The 18,937-nt window shown below is 41.2% G+C and overlaps 1 protein-coding gene across 14 annotated transcripts in view; it reads left to right on the top strand.

The window, feature by feature from the left end:
• The window catches only part of znf536 (zinc finger protein 536), a 243,317-nt gene that overhangs the window by 72,759 nt on the left and 151,621 nt on the right, over positions 1 to 18,937 (top strand). The gene's annotated exons all lie outside the window — the stretch shown is intronic.

The raw sequence follows: 18,937 nt of genomic DNA, 5'->3' as shown, positions 1-18,937 counted from the left end.
GTGAAAGAGTCAGACAGCGTCCTCTTTACTGATGGCGATTATGTAATTATGTAATTTAGAGCGAATAACGTAACTTTGTCACTTTCCAGGATGATTGGTGGGTCAACATCTTAATCACTACACATTATAGCTGCATCGATATGATTAAAACAGTCACCGGGTACATTAACAGGAGGACACTGGGGGAAAAAACACACATAGATCTCAATGTCATGATCTGTATCATCATGCCTCTTTTGGATCTGCAGCGCTGGCTTTCTGTGTGAATTACACACTGGTTCTTCTTTACACTGGAGCTGCTTGGTTCTGTGTGAACAAACAATGGCAGAGATTCGGCAAACCGCCACTGCGGTGATAATGCAGCGACTCTGTGTGAAAAAGCCTAGTGCTTGAACATGAAAACAACAATCTCACTACTGATCATCTTTATCTTAACTTCATCTAGGTTGTTCCTTTTTTAAATTCTTAAATTAACATTGTTTTTTTTCCGCCTTCCCTGTACTCCTTCACTTACATAAAGACTGAAGCTTTTACCTGGGAAATCCACTAAAGTTGAACTTAATGTATTGTTATAAAAGACAAAATTTGAAGAGACAATTCAGTTGAGTTTGAGACACTCCATGTTGGAGTGTGAGTGTCACTCCATGCTATCCAAGAGGGAACTTTTGCTGTGATACACTAGCTAACAGGGGACTCCTGGGGATGTTTCAGTAGCCCCATCCTCACAGCCCTTTGAGTGCAGGAATCCTGCACCAATTCTCTGCATCCTACTCTGTGTGAAAGTCTCAGATGCGGTGAGGGGTGAAATTCTGCTGCGCTCTTTTGGATTCAAATGTGAAAAAGGCTTGTGCTTAAGCATGAAAACAATGATCTCACTGCTGATGATCTTCATTTTAGCTTAATCCAGGTTGTTCCTTTTTTAAAATTTTAAATCAACATTGTTTTTTTTTTCCGCCTTCCCTGTACTCCTTCACTTTCATAGAGACTGAAGCTTTAACCTGGGAAATCTACTAAAGTTGAGCTTAATGTATTGTTATAAAAGAAAACAATATTTGAAGACACAATTCAGTTGAGTTTGAGACACTCCATGTTGGAGTGTGAGTGTCGCTCCATGCTATCCAAAAGGGAGCTTGTGCTGTAATATACTAGCTAACAGGGGACTCCTGGGGATGTTTCAGTAGCCCCATCCTCACGGCCCTTTGAGTGCAGGAATCCTGCACCAATTCTCTGCATCCTACAACGTGTGAAAGTCTCAGATGCGGTGAGGGGTGAAATTCTGCTGCGCTCTTTTGGATTCAAATGTGAAAAAGGCTTGTGCTTAAGCATGAAAACAATGATCTCACTGCTGATGATCTTCATTTTAGCTTAATCCAGGTTGTTCCTTTTTTAAAATTTTAAATTAACATTGTTTTTTTTCCCGCCTTCCCTGTACTCCTTCACTTTCATAGAGACTGAAGCTTTAACCTGGGAAATCTACTAAAGTTGAGCTTAATGTATTGTTATAAAAGAAAACAATATTTGAAGACACAATTCAGTTGAGTTTGAGACACTCCATGTTGGAGTGTGAGTGTCGCTCCATGCTATCCAAGAGGGAACTTGTGCTGTAATACACTACCTAACAGGGGACTCCTGGGGATGTTTATAATAGATCCATTCTTAGCAATGAATTAAAAATGAAAGGAAACTATATTCCTTTTCCTCTTGACTTTATCCTGATTGTTTGTATCCTTTATTGGAAGTACTTGTTACTTCCTTTCATTCTGCTTGGCTCCTCAATTTAATACAGAGAAGATCTGGTAAATGGCTAAGCCATCCACTAGAACTAAACCTTAATATTTTGATATTAAAACAGAATGACAAATCAGGTTTAAAGAATATAAATGGTATTATTTAGTAGATGACTATGCATTCCCCTTAAAATTAGTGTCCTGGTGTAATTGATCTCTAAAATGTAACTAAGTAGGTTAAGTTGCTCGTACTAATATTTGTGCATGCAGCCAAATCACTTCTGATTTACAGGTAAAACGTATTTTCCATTTTCCATGGAAATGTTTATATATTGATGACATCAAAGTTAATTATCAACTTCAGAAAGAAACAATGAAAATCTCTTTCGTAAACAAACTATCATTAGGTGAAAGAATGGGTGCAGACAGCTCCAATGCAGGATATGGAAGTCCCCTCTTTGATAGGTAGACATCGCTGAAGGATCCAAGTCCCCTCTTGGTTTTTTCTTTAAAAAAATTAAAAGAACACATTTGAAGTACTATTATGGTAAAAGACCTTAAAAGAAGCTATACTATTATATTTTTGTTTCTTCAAAATGACCAGAAACAGGAGTCCCCTCTTAGATATTGGAGTCCGACGAGTGCCCTGTTGCCCCTGTTCACGTGTATGTGTGTGTGTGTGTGTGTGTGTGGGGGGGGGGGGGGGGTGCAAGCAGGGTGGCATGCTCAGAGTCAATGCCACAAATCGTTGTTAGATGCAGGTCTCCGTCTGCCATGCGTTTTGGACAGGAAGGTAACGTGATTGGCTTTGTTCAGTCTTCCTGGCAGGCAACACCAGCTGACATCTGTTCCCTCCTAACCACTCAGACTTATCTCCATCAGGGAACACACGCACACACACACGCGCGCGGGCACACACACGCACGCACACACACAAACACACACACACACACACACACACACACACACAAACACACACACACACACACAAACAGATACAGGCAAGCACACGCCGTCACATGTGCACACATTGATTCACACGGTCATACACACAACCATACTTGTGCTCACTTTCATGCACGTGGGCTAATTTTCTGATAATGGAGAGTTCAGTGTGCCAATTGTATGTGGATAGCAAATAAATGCATTCACATATGTATAAAATGGTACAAAATGGAGTACGAGCAGATTGCAAAGTAATACAAAGGTGTCAGAATCCAATCAAGACACATACACACTATAAGCAGGATATACATATATAAAAAGCTTTATCAGATGTATTAAATACCCATTGTATTGAAACTGTTACAAAAAAAGTGGCATCAGTTGGAAAAGAGGGGAGAAAGTGGCTGATTTGCTTATGCATTCGGGGCTGATTGTGGCGGCGTTGCAAATCTTATTGCATTGCTAATTTATATTATTGGCGGCTGAGTCCCTGGCACAGAGGCCTGGGCGTATATCTTAGACATGTGGAATCTGAAGGCAGAGTGGCATGAACACTTTCCGGGTAGACAAATTAGGAATTTCAGTCAGTTTTGCCTTGCCTAAGCAAATAACCGTCTGCAAAACTTGCCGGTGTATAAAAGACTGCCTTTTTCCCTCAGAGATGACAGGAGGGAAAAAAAGAAGAAGGGCGAGTGGAGAAAGAAGGACAGAGGTCTGCGTGTGAGAGGGGGAGGCTGTTTGAAATTAGCCCTCCACTCTGGGGTCCTGGGAAATGAATGTGACACGTCCAAATTTGGTGTTTTTGTTGCAATTACCAGAAAACACCAGATGAATTCTTTGCAAGCCATGTGTGCTGGTTTGTGTATGCATGAGTGTGTGTGAATATGGTGGACGCACACACATATGGATGTGTGAGCATGTATGTGGGTGCACGTTCATGTTTGGAGGGTGTGCGTATGTGTGTGTGTGTGTGTGTATGTGAGCAGGTGGCGGGCATATTTGAAGATGACAGTAGGGGTCTGACCCATGCCAGGCCCAATAAAGCGACCTTGTGATGGAGCTTATGTGACACACTATCCCTTGGGCTCTGAGGTCTCTCACTCCCTCAAACACATGTGCACAACACACACACTCATACACACAGTGCCTCGTGTCTCTAGTGGTGCTCCCCGTCAGATAGTAAAGGCAGCGCTCTGATTGCTGCGGGTAAGTGTGAGGCCTGTGTGTGGTCTAATGATGACACACTGTACACTCAGCACTAACGCTATTGATCCCAGTCGTCACCTCTGCACACCGGTACTCGGCACACAAACTCATATTTCCAGCTGCAAGCGAACAACCACCTACGTCTGTTTTGAAATGTTTTGAATGTTGCTTTCACTTGTAAAGTCGAGCTGAATCACTTGAAGTGCTGTGTGTCATGCTAAACTAGAAAACCACAACAGGATATACACAATACTCATGCGCACAATCACACGATAATGAAATTTGAAATGCTGTCTCTGTAAAGTTTAACCAGACTCACATTTTTTGCTTTGGAGTTCAGAAATCATGTGCTGAGAGATTTACCGTCTAATAATGCAATATGTCCTTTATACTATACTGCTGGAGTGTTGGAAACGTTTTCGTCATTCTGCACACGCTAACCTCAGGCCAGTATTCTCTGAATACCCTTTCAAACCAAGAACTAGTTAAAAGTATCCTTCATTTTTTCAGAACTCAAACGGTTCAGAAATGGGCCTGCTGAAGTGAAGTGAAGTGTTGAACATACTGTCTGCACATACAGTCATAAGGCTAATACGAGGAAGGGAAGTCTGAGTGGTTCCATCACAGACCAGCTTGACAGTAATGCTGTGAGGCAGACACAACTGTCTCTGAGACAGAGAAGAAAACAGGTTGGATGTTACCTGTCAGAGAGACAAAAATCCATCTCATCTCATTCTCTCTGATGCTCTGTCTCACTTTCTCCCTCTTATGTTCTGCTGGGTGTATTTCATCAGGTGAGGGCAGAGGAATGGCTTTCTGTGAGTGTGTGGATAAAATAAATAGAGAGACCTATGCACTGTAGTGGCTAAAATGGCAGCCACAGACATAGGGCTAACTGTCAGAGGTATGCTTTAGTACCCAGCATACCTGTAATCGGATTTCAGTCAATCAGCTACTTCCTGTACAGTATACTCATGTGAAAAGATGAATTACCAAAGTATACAAAAGTGTAGAAAAAGTGTCATATGTCCAGCCCATCCTCACCAGAAAAAGAAACATTTTGGTCAACTGCAAAAGTGCCTTATTGTTTTTGTTTTGTTCAAACATTGTTTGGTGGCGACCTTTAGTGGTGTAGTAATTATTACCTCGGCAAAGGAGGAAGTTAGGTAAAGTAGTAATACGAGCTAGAAAGTCTGCACAGTGGGGAGGTTGTGACGGTCAACGATGAGTTATATTAACTTGCTGATGTAGCTAAGTTGAATCGAGTACATGACACATGTAATGTGGGAACATTGGTACCTGTCCAGTGTTTGGAGATAGATAGGTTCAGTTCCATTGACGGCCAGCACCATTGTCTTGAATTGGATGCAGGCAAAGCTAGTGAAGGTCACGAAGGGGGGGGGGTCATATGGGATAATTTGGGTAGATTGAAAACGAGGCGTACTGCAGTGTTCTGGTAACGCTGCAAAAGTTTAGTTGCAGAGGCTGGGAGTCCAGCCAAGGGCAAGTTGCAGTAGTCCAGACCGGAGATGATCAGTGCTTGGACCAGGAGTTGCGTTGCATGGTTTGTGGGGAAAGACTGGATCCTGAGGATGCTGTAGAGGACAAATCTGCAGGATCGGGCCACAGCAGGGATGTTGGGGATGCAGGATAGTCTGCCGTCGCGGATTACACCCATGTTCCTCGCAGTTGATGAAGGTGATACTATGACATCCTCTGACATGTCCATACGAGGGCAGTTTTTTCCTGGGATGAAGAGGAGCTCAGTTTTATGAAGGTTGAGCTTGAGGTGATGCACAGTTGTCTAAGCGAAGATGTCTGCTAGACAGTCCGAGATGCGCTTTGCAGTGTGGTTGTCAGAGAATGGGGGAAAAGAGAGGAACGGTAGTGTCATCTGCATAACAGTGGTAAGAGAAATCCATGTGATGTAATTGCTTAGCCTAGTGATTTATTGTATAGTGAAAACAGAAGTGGTTCTAGTATTGAGCCTTGAGGGTCACCAGTTTCCAGAAAGCAGGGAGCCATTCCATATGACCTGAAAGGTTAGATTTGTCAGGTATGATGTGAACCAGGTTAGAGCAGAGTCAGCAAAGGTAGGAAGTGAGAAACATTTTATTCTGCTGATCTGGCAGTAGTTGCTGCCAATGACTACACGTTGCATTGCTGGTCCAGTAAACCAAACTCAAAACAAGAGACCTCATTTGCTGACATTTTTTCAGCAGTGCATCTTACTGGAAAACAAGCACTGCAAGATAACATCAACTGACTGACTTTGTGTGGTACACATGCATGCCCACGTTGCTACTGCAGTCATCCATTTCCTCATTTAGGCATTTTCGATACGTAAAACATGAGGGTGAGCACATGTTGATTTTCTGTTTTGACTTCCCTCATTGTCTCCTGTGTAATGTCTTGTGTCCTGATATTTATTTCATTTCAGTCAAGATACAAGTTGCAGTCTTTGGATTTTGGAGACAACTTGTTATGGGTTTAACATGTGGTTGCCTTTTTGTTTGTAGAAGTCTAAAGTTGGGAAACCAGAGGGGTTTCTATCTGAGGGTTTTAGTATGGGGATCTAATGTATCAGAGCTTGCCTGATAATGGCATGTATGGATCGATATACACTGTGTAGAGTAGGCTATAGCCAAGCTAAGAGCTTTAACTAACAGATGAGACATCAGATCAGGAATACATTCTGAGCTTTCTGTATCAAAATAACAATTAGTTCTCATTGTTACTGATAAGATGAAAGGTGATTGGTCACATGACTTAAATCATCACTTCTATTGATTGAAATGGAGGTACATTTCATAGAGAGAAAGAGATAGGAAGAGACAAAGAGAGAAGAGCCAGGCAAGTCAGAGAGGGGAGACATTAGCAATCAGGTAACAAACTGGCATCTTAGTGCCACTGCAATATGGAAGAACACATTGCCAATCACAAGAAATATACTTCTCAGATTGGAAATTTGTCTACAACTTGTTTGTTTTCTTTGCTGATTAGCTTAAGTCTACATTCATATGTACTTTTAAGAGGAGCAGTGCTGAACTGGCATCCAAAACCACAAAAAATGCCAACAAGTCATCGTCAGCTTTCTTTGCCACTTTATTTCTCCCATCCTTGCTTTCTTTTCCTGTTTCCTTTACTTGCGTTACTTTATCGATGAATGAAAAAGTACAAACTAAAGAAAACTAAAACATAAAGGATAGAGCAACTGTAAGAGAAAACCACTACTGATAGTTTGCCCCAGTTTGAGTGAACCCTGGTGTTCTGTTTTGAAATTAGCATTTTGTACATAAAGCTCTTATTCAGCATGTTTACATTTATATTAACATCTCTCAAGATCATCCTTGTACCTGTTTTTTCCCCTCTTTTTTTCTGAAGGATTTGTTCTATTTAATTTATTAGACTTCAGCAAGTGGTAAGCGATCTTTTTAGTGTCAGCCCTGTACTCATTTATTTCGATAGTAATTTTACATTTTAATATTAGCTAAACCACAATTTGACTTCAGCTCATATCACGAAAAGTGTTCAGGAAGGATTACAAAATTAGAATCACACTTTCCTACGTCTGCAACACGTCTATCGCTCTCTCTCCCCCTCTAAGCTCTCTCGGTGAAAAAGTGTGAACTAACAAGCGTCCAGCAGCTTGTAACACAAAGGGCCATCTACACATGTTATTCAAGAGAAGCAGTGGAGTCTGGCCAGATACTGCTGTTATAAAGAGTGAGTGAGAGGGGGAGAGTGAGTAAGCAAAGCTGTATAGTGATTTGCCATTTATAATTGGCCTGCAATGGTAGATGCTGGCTGGCAAGGACTGCCTTTTTTTTTAAAAACACAATCTGTGCCTGCGGTCGGGGCGATGCATCGCTAATGACAGAAAGCCAGAGTGGTGTAGAAGCACAACAGCGCCTGGTGGCTACAAGGCCAGCACTCGCAAATATGTTCACAATCCCTTTTCAGATATATGGATGGATGATGTTTTGCGGTAACAGATCATAGATCTGTCTGGTTTCTATTTCGAGTGCTTATTTTCGAGTGAAAAATCATAGTCAGATTACACATTAAGGACATTAAGTACAATGCCAGATTCTTCTTTATTCATCCACTAAAAGTTGGCCTAGCTCCTTGCTCTTTCCCAGTAACACTAACTTAGTTACACACAGTCTTACTGGTAGCTGCCCATTAAAAATACTGAAGCAGGAGGTGCAGGTCTTAGAGAACCAACTCAAAATCGATATGCAAAAATACATTTTTACAGTAGCAATTTGGTGAGGTTGAGGCAACAAATGTCTTAGTTAGGTTTAGAGTTATGCGCGTAACTTAAAATGTGCGTTATACATACGTCATCTAAGTCACCAAGTGAAAATTAAAAGAGAGAAAACTTAAGATAGAAAGAAATGTAAATATGGGTAATAATAACCCCACTAGAATGGGACCATACCCAACATGACTACAATGGAATTTGGACCCAACATGACTACAATGGAATTTGGACCCTGCCTGACTAGCAAATCAGATAGTCTTTGTTACAAAAAACAAGTTCATGCGTGACTTCTAAATGGGGGTTGAGTATTATCTACAAAGGGCACTATGGTCCTTCAGTTTGGAAAATCGGACGAACAACCACAGATCCAGATCAGACCCTATTTGTACTGCAGGGGAAGGTCCTCTGTGCAGACAGAACAGGGCCAAGATGCCCAGGTTTTTTTTAATTTTTTTATAAAGAGCCCCCACCACTACCTCACCCCACCTCTTCTCCTTCCTGATGCCTCCTCCATAAACAATGAAAAGTTAATGAAGAGGTAACTTAATGATGTAATGAATATAGCAAAGCCCAAGGTCAAAGCTGGCTACAGTCTGGGCACAAGACAGGGCCAGGTGATAACACATGGTTTTATATGCCTCTCTGTCTCACACTCATACACACACAGTCTCGGTATTCAGCCAGATGTAGATCTAAATATTATTTGTCAGCTGGCATTGACAGAACAGTTTGATTTGTCTGCAGTAATACACTTTATAGCTTACACGTGTGCATTGGTAAATGGTAAATGGCTACATTTATAGCACTTTTATCTAAAGCAAGGATTTTGCAGACCATTCTCCCTCCAACACATCCGTGGCAGTGGGCAGCCATGCATGGTGCCGGCCTGACCATCAGGAGAAATGTGGGGTTCAGTGTCTTCTGTCCCAAGGACATGTGGAGACAGGGATCGGAGTGCCAATCCTGTGATCAGTGGATGACCTGCTCTATCTCCTGAGCCCCAAACACTCACTGTGTGTTGTGTCTAATAAAGGGGATGTGTGTACTTATGTATGTAGGGACTGGGGGATAAGTGTGTTTGAAGCACTGTGGGTAGTTAGAGTAGAGTGATGTTTATGCATGTTTTTAAGTTTCTCTGTGCATTTGCGGCTCTATTTGTTTGTGGCTTTTGCATTCTTTCCTGTGTGCACTTGTGTGTGTGTGTTAGTGAGTGTATGTGGGTGTGACAGTACAGGGATTTGTTCTGATGTTGAAGCTGTTGATTAAAAATTTAATAGGTTGGAAAGACACAGTAGAGAGTTTGGCGGAGCCAGGTACGATCAATAGAGCTCTGGTGAATGGCCACTACCCCTACTTGTTGGGCTGGAGAGCTCTTTGGAATGTGTTTGTGTGTGTGTGTGTGTGTGTGTGTAAGGCAGAGAGACAGTGTGTGTAAGGTGTGAACGTTCAGCTTTTAAATAGTCAGTTAAAAAAAAAAAACAATTTAAAAAAGATGCTATTTTCCTCACAGTGTGGCGCTTTTGCTTTGAGTTGTGTTGTTCTTCTTCGAGCACCATAGCCACTGTGTCGGAAAAAAAAGTTTGGACTTTTGCAAGTATCTGTCTGACTTGCAAACCCAATGTTTCTGATGTATTGGGAAAAGAATTGCGCAGGTTAAATCATAAGAGGAAGGGGAAGTATAGTATAGGAAGGCGGGAAGGTGATACAAAAGGAAGGAGAGGATAGGAGTTCTTAGTGTGTGGGTTATCCAGCAGCCAGGTGCTCTCTGCCTTCGATCTGTTTGGCCTCCACCAGGCTAAAGAAGTGTCTACACCTCACTTTATCCCCTTATAGCCTCTCACACCACAACATACGGGGGAGGGGAAGAGGAGACCGAGGTAGGGCTGAATGGACAGGATGGAACAGGAGGAAAGGCAAGGAAAGGATGGTAGGAAGGACAGAAGAAGGAATGAGGATGTGGGAGGGAACTAGGAAGAGACAGATTATCGCACAGAGTTACTGAAAGCCAAATAACCTGTATCCTCACAGTAAAAGGGATGGCAAAAAACAAACTGCACTGAACATTCTGACAATGATTCTGACTAAGATCACCAGACTAGCAAACTAGCTTTGATAACTTACATTTTTATAATGTTAGCTAGCTATCCGGCCAGGGGCTAAATGCTTAAGTAAAATGTAGCGCTGCATTGAGGTGTCACAGTGAATAGATGCCGCCATGTAGCTACAGCGAGTGTACGGTGTACAAGCTGGCATGGGTTTATGCTGGTGGATTCCTTTCAGAATAAAATCATTTAGCAGATTCCTCCTTTCTCACTTATATCCACAGGGAAAATAAGAATCTTCTCTCGTCTGTATTTGTATTTGCCTGTATTTCTCATCATGATGATGACACCAAGTTTTTAATGCAGTGCAGCTTTCTTTGGTGGCAGTGTAAAGTCTTGTCTTGTTCTGGTTATTTTGTGAGGAGATTCTTTGCCTTTAAAGATATTTAAAGGTCATAGTTTATGTTCCTGTGTAAGTTAGACATGAGGGTACCAGCAGTCGCGTTTTCCGATCATTGTTCATTCGAATGTGATACTTGAAGCAAGGGTCTGACCTTTGACCCCTTCTGTTCTGAATTTAGTGAATAGATTCTTGGGCCCTGTTTTTTCTTGGACACCCGATATTATCGATCTGGCTGATTATCAGGGCTGATATTTGGCATATTTCCCATCATCGGTATTGGTGTTTTTTGTTGTTGTTGTTGTTGTTTTTTTTACATACAAGAATTTTAAAATGCACTGATTTGGCTCTGATACAGTTTTCTTTCTCTGTGAGTGGCTGTCACTCATCTGATGTCACGAGTAATAATGTAATTTATAATTTTAAAGTAAGTAGTTGTTAAATGTATCAATAATGAGTCTAGTGGAAGTGTTACGTTGCAGGAAATGAAAATATTGCAGGAAAACACCTAAAAATTTTACATATGTACATTGCTTGAGTAAAATGGAGTTAATTCCATTCGATCACTGGTTATTCTCAAACTAAGATTTTTATATAGAAAATACATTGTTCGACCCCTAATACTGGCCCACAACCTTTTTCACGAATCATTCTCTCCCCCTCACCGTTTTTTCCTGTCAATCTCTTCTGTGTGCTAAAAGCAGAATCTACTAAACTTAGCATCCCCAAGGCAATCAGTGATCCATCTGATCCGCTGGACAGCAGGCATGGTAATGCACTGGCACTGTAGAGCACTGTAAGATATTATATCATAATATTATAAGCATGGATGCTCTATTATTAGATTATAAGAGCAGAATATCTGCGGTGAGTGTTTTATGAAGGTCAAAGAATTGAATCAGAAATATTTCACCACTGACCTAGACCATTTTGCATATTATATATATATAAATATATATATATATATATATAGAGAGAGAGAGAGACAGAGAGAGAGAGAGAGAGAGAGATGCATACATGGTTTTGCATCCTTGAATTAAAACCCTTAATTGCAGCCTGAATGTGGTTTTGATATGCATTTATGGTTTGTGTTTTATGGGGGACGCTTTAATCAAAATGTGCATAAGACCTCGCAATGAAGATAAGATACATGAGCTGTATTGTCTTTGTTTTTAATGTAGGCCTGTCTTCCATCCAGGGTCACATACAAAGAAAAACAAAAGACAGACAGACAGACAAATCAAAGGCCAATTAGAAGTATTGTAATGTGTGAAAATGTCAACCTTACGATGTACGTTTCTGCAAACAAGGGATATGTTGAAACTTAGGTACAGTTTTTCATTTTGTGTTGCAACATCGCTGTGGCTATGGTCAGCTTAGATTTTGGCCCAAAAACTACTAGGTTAGGGTTAGGGAAAGAACATGTTTTGACTTAAAATACCTGATTTGGTCGCCACAAATGTGGCTGAAGATGTCCTGACTTCCCATTAAAAATATGGGTTTTTTGTCACCACAAACACAGCTGTAAATTGTCCTGAGGGTGTCATCCAGTGGTGTCACCCCTGTAAATGTCGAAACCCAGTCTTGAACTGCGGTCATTGGCTTTGTAGCCCGTTATTGCCTGTTAGTTGATCACCGTCTCCTCCACCTCCCTATAGGACAATCAGGTCATAGACATCTAATATGAATGTGATAAGACATGTTTCGTAGAAATGTCAATATCGTACATAGCCTATAACAAGTACAAATGTGAATACATCAGTGGTTTGCAGAAACGTTCATCACCAACATTTTATCCTGATGACTGCTAATGCTAATGAGCCGATGGTCACACTTAAAACAAAAATGTTGATCATAGTGAAACCACTACATAACCATCATCAAATCTTCAATGCAAGACATTAGCTCTAGAAAAAGACAATCACATAATTCAAGAGTATGCTCAACACATGTAGATTCTGATAGGATGCTCATGTCACACAGTTCGAGCTTTGCGTCGATAGCCTGCGAGAAACGTCTGTGTATGCTGAGCGCAGTGTTAACTCCGGGTCATTTTGACAAGTGTAAACACTCAATCTCGCCATCAAATTCCATTAAACACAAACACACACTCCAAAAAGAAGCCCCCAAGCAGCGGCATTAAACAAGTGCTCTCATTTGGACATAAATAGTGTGATCTTACTCTCATAAATCACTCTGAGATTGTACATTTGGCCTGGGCAAAGGCTTCAGGTTTGCACACCCCTTCTGTAAACAGGTTCTCTTTCAGCCTCTCACAACTTCAGTACAGAGTCTTTGTGTGTGTGTGTGTGTGTGTGTGTGTGTGTGTGTGTGTGTGTGTGTGTGCGTGTGTGCAAGGTTACCGTGCTTGATCCATTTTAAAAAGAGTCTTGCTGTAATCAAAAATAATAACCGCTCAAAGCGTAAACTCTTCCAAAGCCCCCCCTCTTCACCCCCCCACCCTCCCCTTGAAGTATGAAATAATATTCTGTGTGTGGGCCCTGGCCGAACGCTGAGAACGCAAACATTTCACAATAAAGTTGTTTAAATAAAGGCCTTGGCATAGATGGCTGGGAGATAGAGGACATGCTGCGTTAATTACAAGCGCCCGTTAAAATAAACCGCCGGTATAAAATATGACTCTCTCCCTCTCCCATTCTTGGGGATATGAACCTATAAAATGTCAGCGAGGTGTGTACCTCAGATGTGCTGTTTGGAGACCAAACACAACAGCAGCCCTTCTGGTTGGAGATTGGAAAAGAGAGATAGACAGACAAAGAACGAGAAAGAGGGGAAAGGGGGGGCAAGATCCGCAAAAAAACACAACAGATCTCTACAATCAACAAAGAAAGCAGTGTTTACTCTGCATTTAAAGACTTATGAATTCTTCTCGCCCCCGCCTTGCCGTTGCGTGGCGTTAACTGAAAGGGAAAATAGCCCAGTTAAGCACTCAGTTTATTATTCTTCAAACTCTTGTCTGAAAAGTAATATGCTTTAAAGGCACAGTGAATGTACTGGTGCTCTCCCCTCTGTATCTGTTTCAGCCTTTCCCTTACCCTGTGTGTGTGTGTGTGTGTGTGTGTGTGTGCGTGTGTGTGTGTGTGTGTAAGTGAGTAAAGTTACATTGCAAAGAGAGAGGCAGAGAGATGGATTATTTTTCCTGAAGCGTGGACTTAAGTTTCTGCTCTCTGCTGCTGGGTGGCCCACTCCTCTTTAGCCGTGTTAACATAAGAATAGAGGGGTGGCCAGGGGGTAAGGGAGGGGTGGGGTAGCCGGGTAGCTGGTTTAAATTATTCTGCGCCTCCGCTGCTGCATAGCAGGAGCTGTTGTTATCCACTTAGAACATCAGACGATTTGTTCCTTCTCCCTCTCTCTTCTCTCCCTCTCTCAACCCTGTGGGCGTCTTTATCCAGGACCCTTTGTACCAGTGTTATGTTATAACGCCTGTCCTGGCCAGGGTGCGCCCCGTACCCTGCCACTTGTGTGCTTTTCCTACGCTGCAGTTTTTATTTCTCATAATTTTTTTTTTAGAAAAATTAAAAAACACAGAAAACGACTTGTGTTGCTTGGAAATGTGGTCTCGCCCTGAAAAGGGCCCCATATCTGATTTTAAGAAATAAGTTTTGTTGTTGTTTAGCGGGGTGATGTCCAACTGAGCTAAACTAATCAAGTGAAACATTCAGCCTCCGTGAGGATTACCTCAAAAATTTAAATATCAAATGTTAACTCTCCGTACCGCAGGCTGTCATCCAAGCTCAGTGACGAGCGCTGTGACGCTTGCAGGCCCAGATGAGGAATGCAGTTATGAGGAGATATTTGTATACATTCAGCCTGCGCCTTGGAAAGCAGAGATGGTGGTTGAGCACAGCTTAAAGACATCTGGATGCGATGAAATGCCATTTGTCTAAACAATCAAGAGTCTTACCAAAGCCACCCAACGTGCGCTGTGCTTTTAGTACATACTTGTGCAATGTGCTTCAACAGAAAGCGTTATTGACAAATATTTCATTGCGACAGCCTCATGAGATCTCAAAACGAGTTTTTTTTCTTTCGCGTCATTCCAGCTTTCTGCTGTAAACATAAAGCATTTGTGACGGCTGTGTACTTGAGGATAGATGGGATGCGTTGAAGTTCATTTTAAAGAGGAGAAGGTGGAAATAAAGAGACACGTAAAACCAAATGGCTTTTAATTATAAGTAAGGTAAGTGAGGTAAATCAGTGAGATCGTAATCTAAATACATTAATGTACTGCTTATTCGCATTCTCAAAAGAAGAAAAATATGTTGAATAATAAATGATCTTTTGTGGTTGGCCACTAGCTATCATAGCAACAAAGCTTTCAAGGGAGTTTGAATAAAAGTGACTTGCAAAAGACACAAAATGTCAGAATGGATTTCTGTGCCGGCTGAAGACACAGCGTCACCAGACAAACACCCAGATAGAGAACGAGGCATCGTCTGTCAAAAGAAATGCCACACCTATAGATGTATTTTCTCCTTAATTCCATTTAAACAAATCGTTTGGGCAGTCATGGAAGCCAGGGCTTCTGACTATGCCAGTGGTGTGTGTGTGTGTGTGTGTGTGTGAGAGTGTGTAGTGGTGGTGGAAGTGAAGGGGGCAGGCAGACATGACTGGGATAATAAGCGTCATGGAATCTAATCAGATTTCTAAGAGGAATTGATTGTTGTGAGGCAGCCGGTGCAGGAGTGGGGTTGACAATAAGCTGAAATTTAAGTGTTAATTTTTATGCTAATCCTCTGGCATCTCTGTGTGATGCAATTTGGTCCAGCAGCCCCTCGACTTTGCGCCGCAGATATGAAATTGTCCCGTGCACAGAGAAAATGTCAGCTTGCCAGACCCTGAAAGCTCGTAATTTATTAGGTATGTTTCTATTAGTATGTGTCACAGTTGTTAGGGAGCCACATGCGCAGGCAGGCAGCCACACCACCTTGTTCTCTCCCTCCCTTCTCCTCTCTCTCTCTTTCTCTACATCTTACTCTTACTATTCCTCCACCTCAACTCGCCTGATCCTGCTTCCTCTGTTTGTTTCCCTGCATCCACTTTTACGGCACAAACACACATTCACGCACACACACACACACACACACACACACACACATACGCGGTGGCACACACCACGCATGTTCTTAAGATGGTCTCGGCTCAGTGGCTGCAACACTGGGGCCTTAATGTATTATCATATATCGGGTGGTCCTTGCCCCCTGGACAAAAGGCTATTTAATACAATTTAATGACATTCCCAAGATTGGGGGGTGGGAGGGGTGGGGGGGATAGAGGGATAGAGAAGAGCGAATAGAGGATGGAGGGAGGGAAGGGGGAAAGGGAAGAATAAAAAAAGAAAGGCAGAGGCCCAGATGAAAATAGCATCTGTGTTTTTCATGGCTCACCCAAGCAAACATTAGAGTGTAAAACACGTGACTTTACCCCAGTCTTCTGTCTCTACCTGCAGAGTTCAATGTAACAAGGGGGCTTATAGGGGCTAATTAGTAAGTATGCGTAGACTTTCAAAATACCTTTATGTGACACAAGTAGTGGAGGAAATAATCAGATTTTTTTCTTTAGTAAAAATGTGAACCACAATGTCATTAGAGCCTCCTCCATTTTACCATCAGCAAGTCAAAGACTCTTAAACTTTAATTGTTCATTATATCGAACCTCATTTTCTAAATTCTATTTATGGTCACTATTTTTTTAAGCAAACCACTCAATGTACAGTTTTTGAAAAAGTATTTTTTATTTCCACTGGTGATGTCTGCCTTTACTGTTTTCTTATTATGTTTTCTAATGGGCACCATCCTAGCCATGCAATAGACTAGGGCAAGGGGATATGGCCTGAATTATTATTAAGCTATTTTAAGGCTATACTGTGAAACATAATTTATGCTTGATCTTTTGAAACCTTTTCTTAAGCACTTCACAAATAATACAAAATATAACATCACACATTCTTTGACCAAATATTTTAATATTGATAATGTGACAGTATTGTCCAGAAGACTAACTATACTTTCATATATATATATATATATATATATATATATATATATATATATATATATATATATATATATATATATATACATATATATATTTCTCTTTTTTGGTTCAATTGTTGAACACATATAACAGGCCTCTACAATTGGTGTCAGACACTGAGACATTGAAACCTTCAGTGTCTGTAGCCCCGACGCAGGTGAATAAGAACCAGCCAAGACCGATAGGGTCGCCAAAACTTAACCTTGTTAAGGTTGAAAAAAGATTGAGATTTTTGTTAAATATTGTCAAAATGTTGTTGATTTACGTTTGAAACCAGACCGGACATTTTTGCTTTTTAAATGTTTAACCAAACCACATCTATCACTAACCTTAACTGAAATGGTTTTTCATAAGTCCATGTATCTAGATTGTTGATGCAACAGGGGGCATGCCAGGCCGTTGGTCAAACAAATTTCCCAGCATGCCTTGCTTACAGTTTCAGAAGAAAAAAAAACAAAATGAGTAAATGGTGGATAGCCTATGCCTATACATACATGTTTTATGCCTATACATACATGACAGTCATATAGCCTAAAAAAATATAAACAGAAAAATATAGAGTATACAAAAATAACAGCAGACAGCAAGGAAAAGTGGTATGTATAGCTGCTAGCTTGACACATGATGAAAAAGGTTGACAGATAGGGAACTTTTAACCCAGTTAATTGAGCATAATAAGCAGCAGAAGGGAAGGCCTGGGTGAGGAGGAAAGCCAGGATCAGTCCAACAATGGCTAGCATGCTAACTTCAGTAGATATCAATGCAAAAGATTTGATAGATGTCATAAAGTCATTGTTCATTTTACAGATTCTCTTGATTTTAGTTAGTATTTGAAGGTTTTAAACTCAAATTCTTACATATAGCACCTTCGATACATGCTTTGGTGTTTAGTCTTTAATAGAGTGCCTTAGTGATTGTACATACTCTCCATCACCACTTGTTATTTTTCAGTTTTGGTAAAGATGGCATCAGTGACAGAGAAATAATCAGGAACAATTAATGTGTTTTCATAATTTTCAGTGGACATTTCTTTTCCCTAGTGTTCTATTCTATTCTATTCTATTCTAATCTATCTTTTCTTTAGTCTTCTCCCTCTTTATGTTTAAACACTGCTAAAATGGCTGTGCTCCGTGCTCATATGTTGAGTGGTACTAGAAAGCCAGTCAAAACTGTACTCAGTGGGCCCAGAAAACACACTGAAAGGTTTGGATGCAATTCACATATAGGTCAATTAAATGCACCAACATCTGCTCTCTCCCTACCATTTGCATATGGCATTCATATGTTAATGATGTCCCTTGTTTTTTTTTTTTTTTTTTTTTCTGCATGTGTGTATGTGCATGTGTGTTTGTGTGTGCTATTTGTTTCTCTCTCTCTGTGTTTTTTTTCTCCTGTACTTCCTCCCCTCCTCCCATTCTCTTTGTATCGCCAAACAAAAAGAGATGCAGAAAATTTGGATTCATACTTCCCTTTTTGAAAAAAAAAACAAAAACCCAGAGATACGCCCGTCCTATTTTCACTTCCTCTCGCATGACGATTAAAGGGGAGGTTAGACAAGTGCCACAGTTGTTCCATTGCCGTGCCCCTGATTTCGACAAGAAGCCCCTTTAACAGCAGAGAAGGCAAGGCCCTCTCTCTTCCCCAAGCAGCTTAATGCCTTATAAATCAATGATGACACAGATGGACTAGCGATAATCTATTTAGAATGCCTCACAGCAAATATTGTTGTGCAGATGATTAGACAGCCAGTTATTTTAACTCAGACCCCTAAACCCAATCTTCCGCTTATCATAATGCTCCTCAGATTTATAGTGGTAATTTGGGATTTGATATTTTTGTTATTTGAAACAAATCTGGCAACCACGACATGAACAAAATGGGAGGAATTAAAAGTGAAATCAGGTTGTGTCAGGGCCGTGTGCGTCTCCATGTTTGTTTGTCTCTTTGCATGTGTGTGTAAGACAGAGGGTGTGACTTGGGTGGCATGGGCAGCTTGTGAAACAAAAGGCATGAAGAGGTGGTGGTGTCTCTGCCAAGGCCATAATGATAAGGCATGTTTCTTTAAAGCAGGGGGAGACAGACCTTTAGCAGAATTGTGTCTCCAGGGCATTTTGTGTGTGTGCGTGTGTGTTTGTGTGTTAGACAGTCTAGTGACACGAGGGGGGTTAATGGCAATCCAGGGTCTCTGCCCCTTTTCATGGTCGATGGGTCTCAATTTAGCGTGAGGAGGAGGAGGAGGGGGAAAAGAAGAGGAGGAGGAAAAAAAGAGCAGAGGAGGAGTGCAAAAATGAAG

The sequence above is a fragment of the Sparus aurata genome, chromosome 4 (genome assembly GCF_900880675.1).
Source record: "Sparus aurata chromosome 4, fSpaAur1.1, whole genome shotgun sequence".
Classification (NCBI taxonomy): Eukaryota; Metazoa; Chordata; class Actinopteri; order Spariformes; family Sparidae; genus Sparus; species Sparus aurata.
Note: the sequence above shows the minus strand (reverse complement) of the source record. Positions and strands in the feature narration are given on the sequence as shown.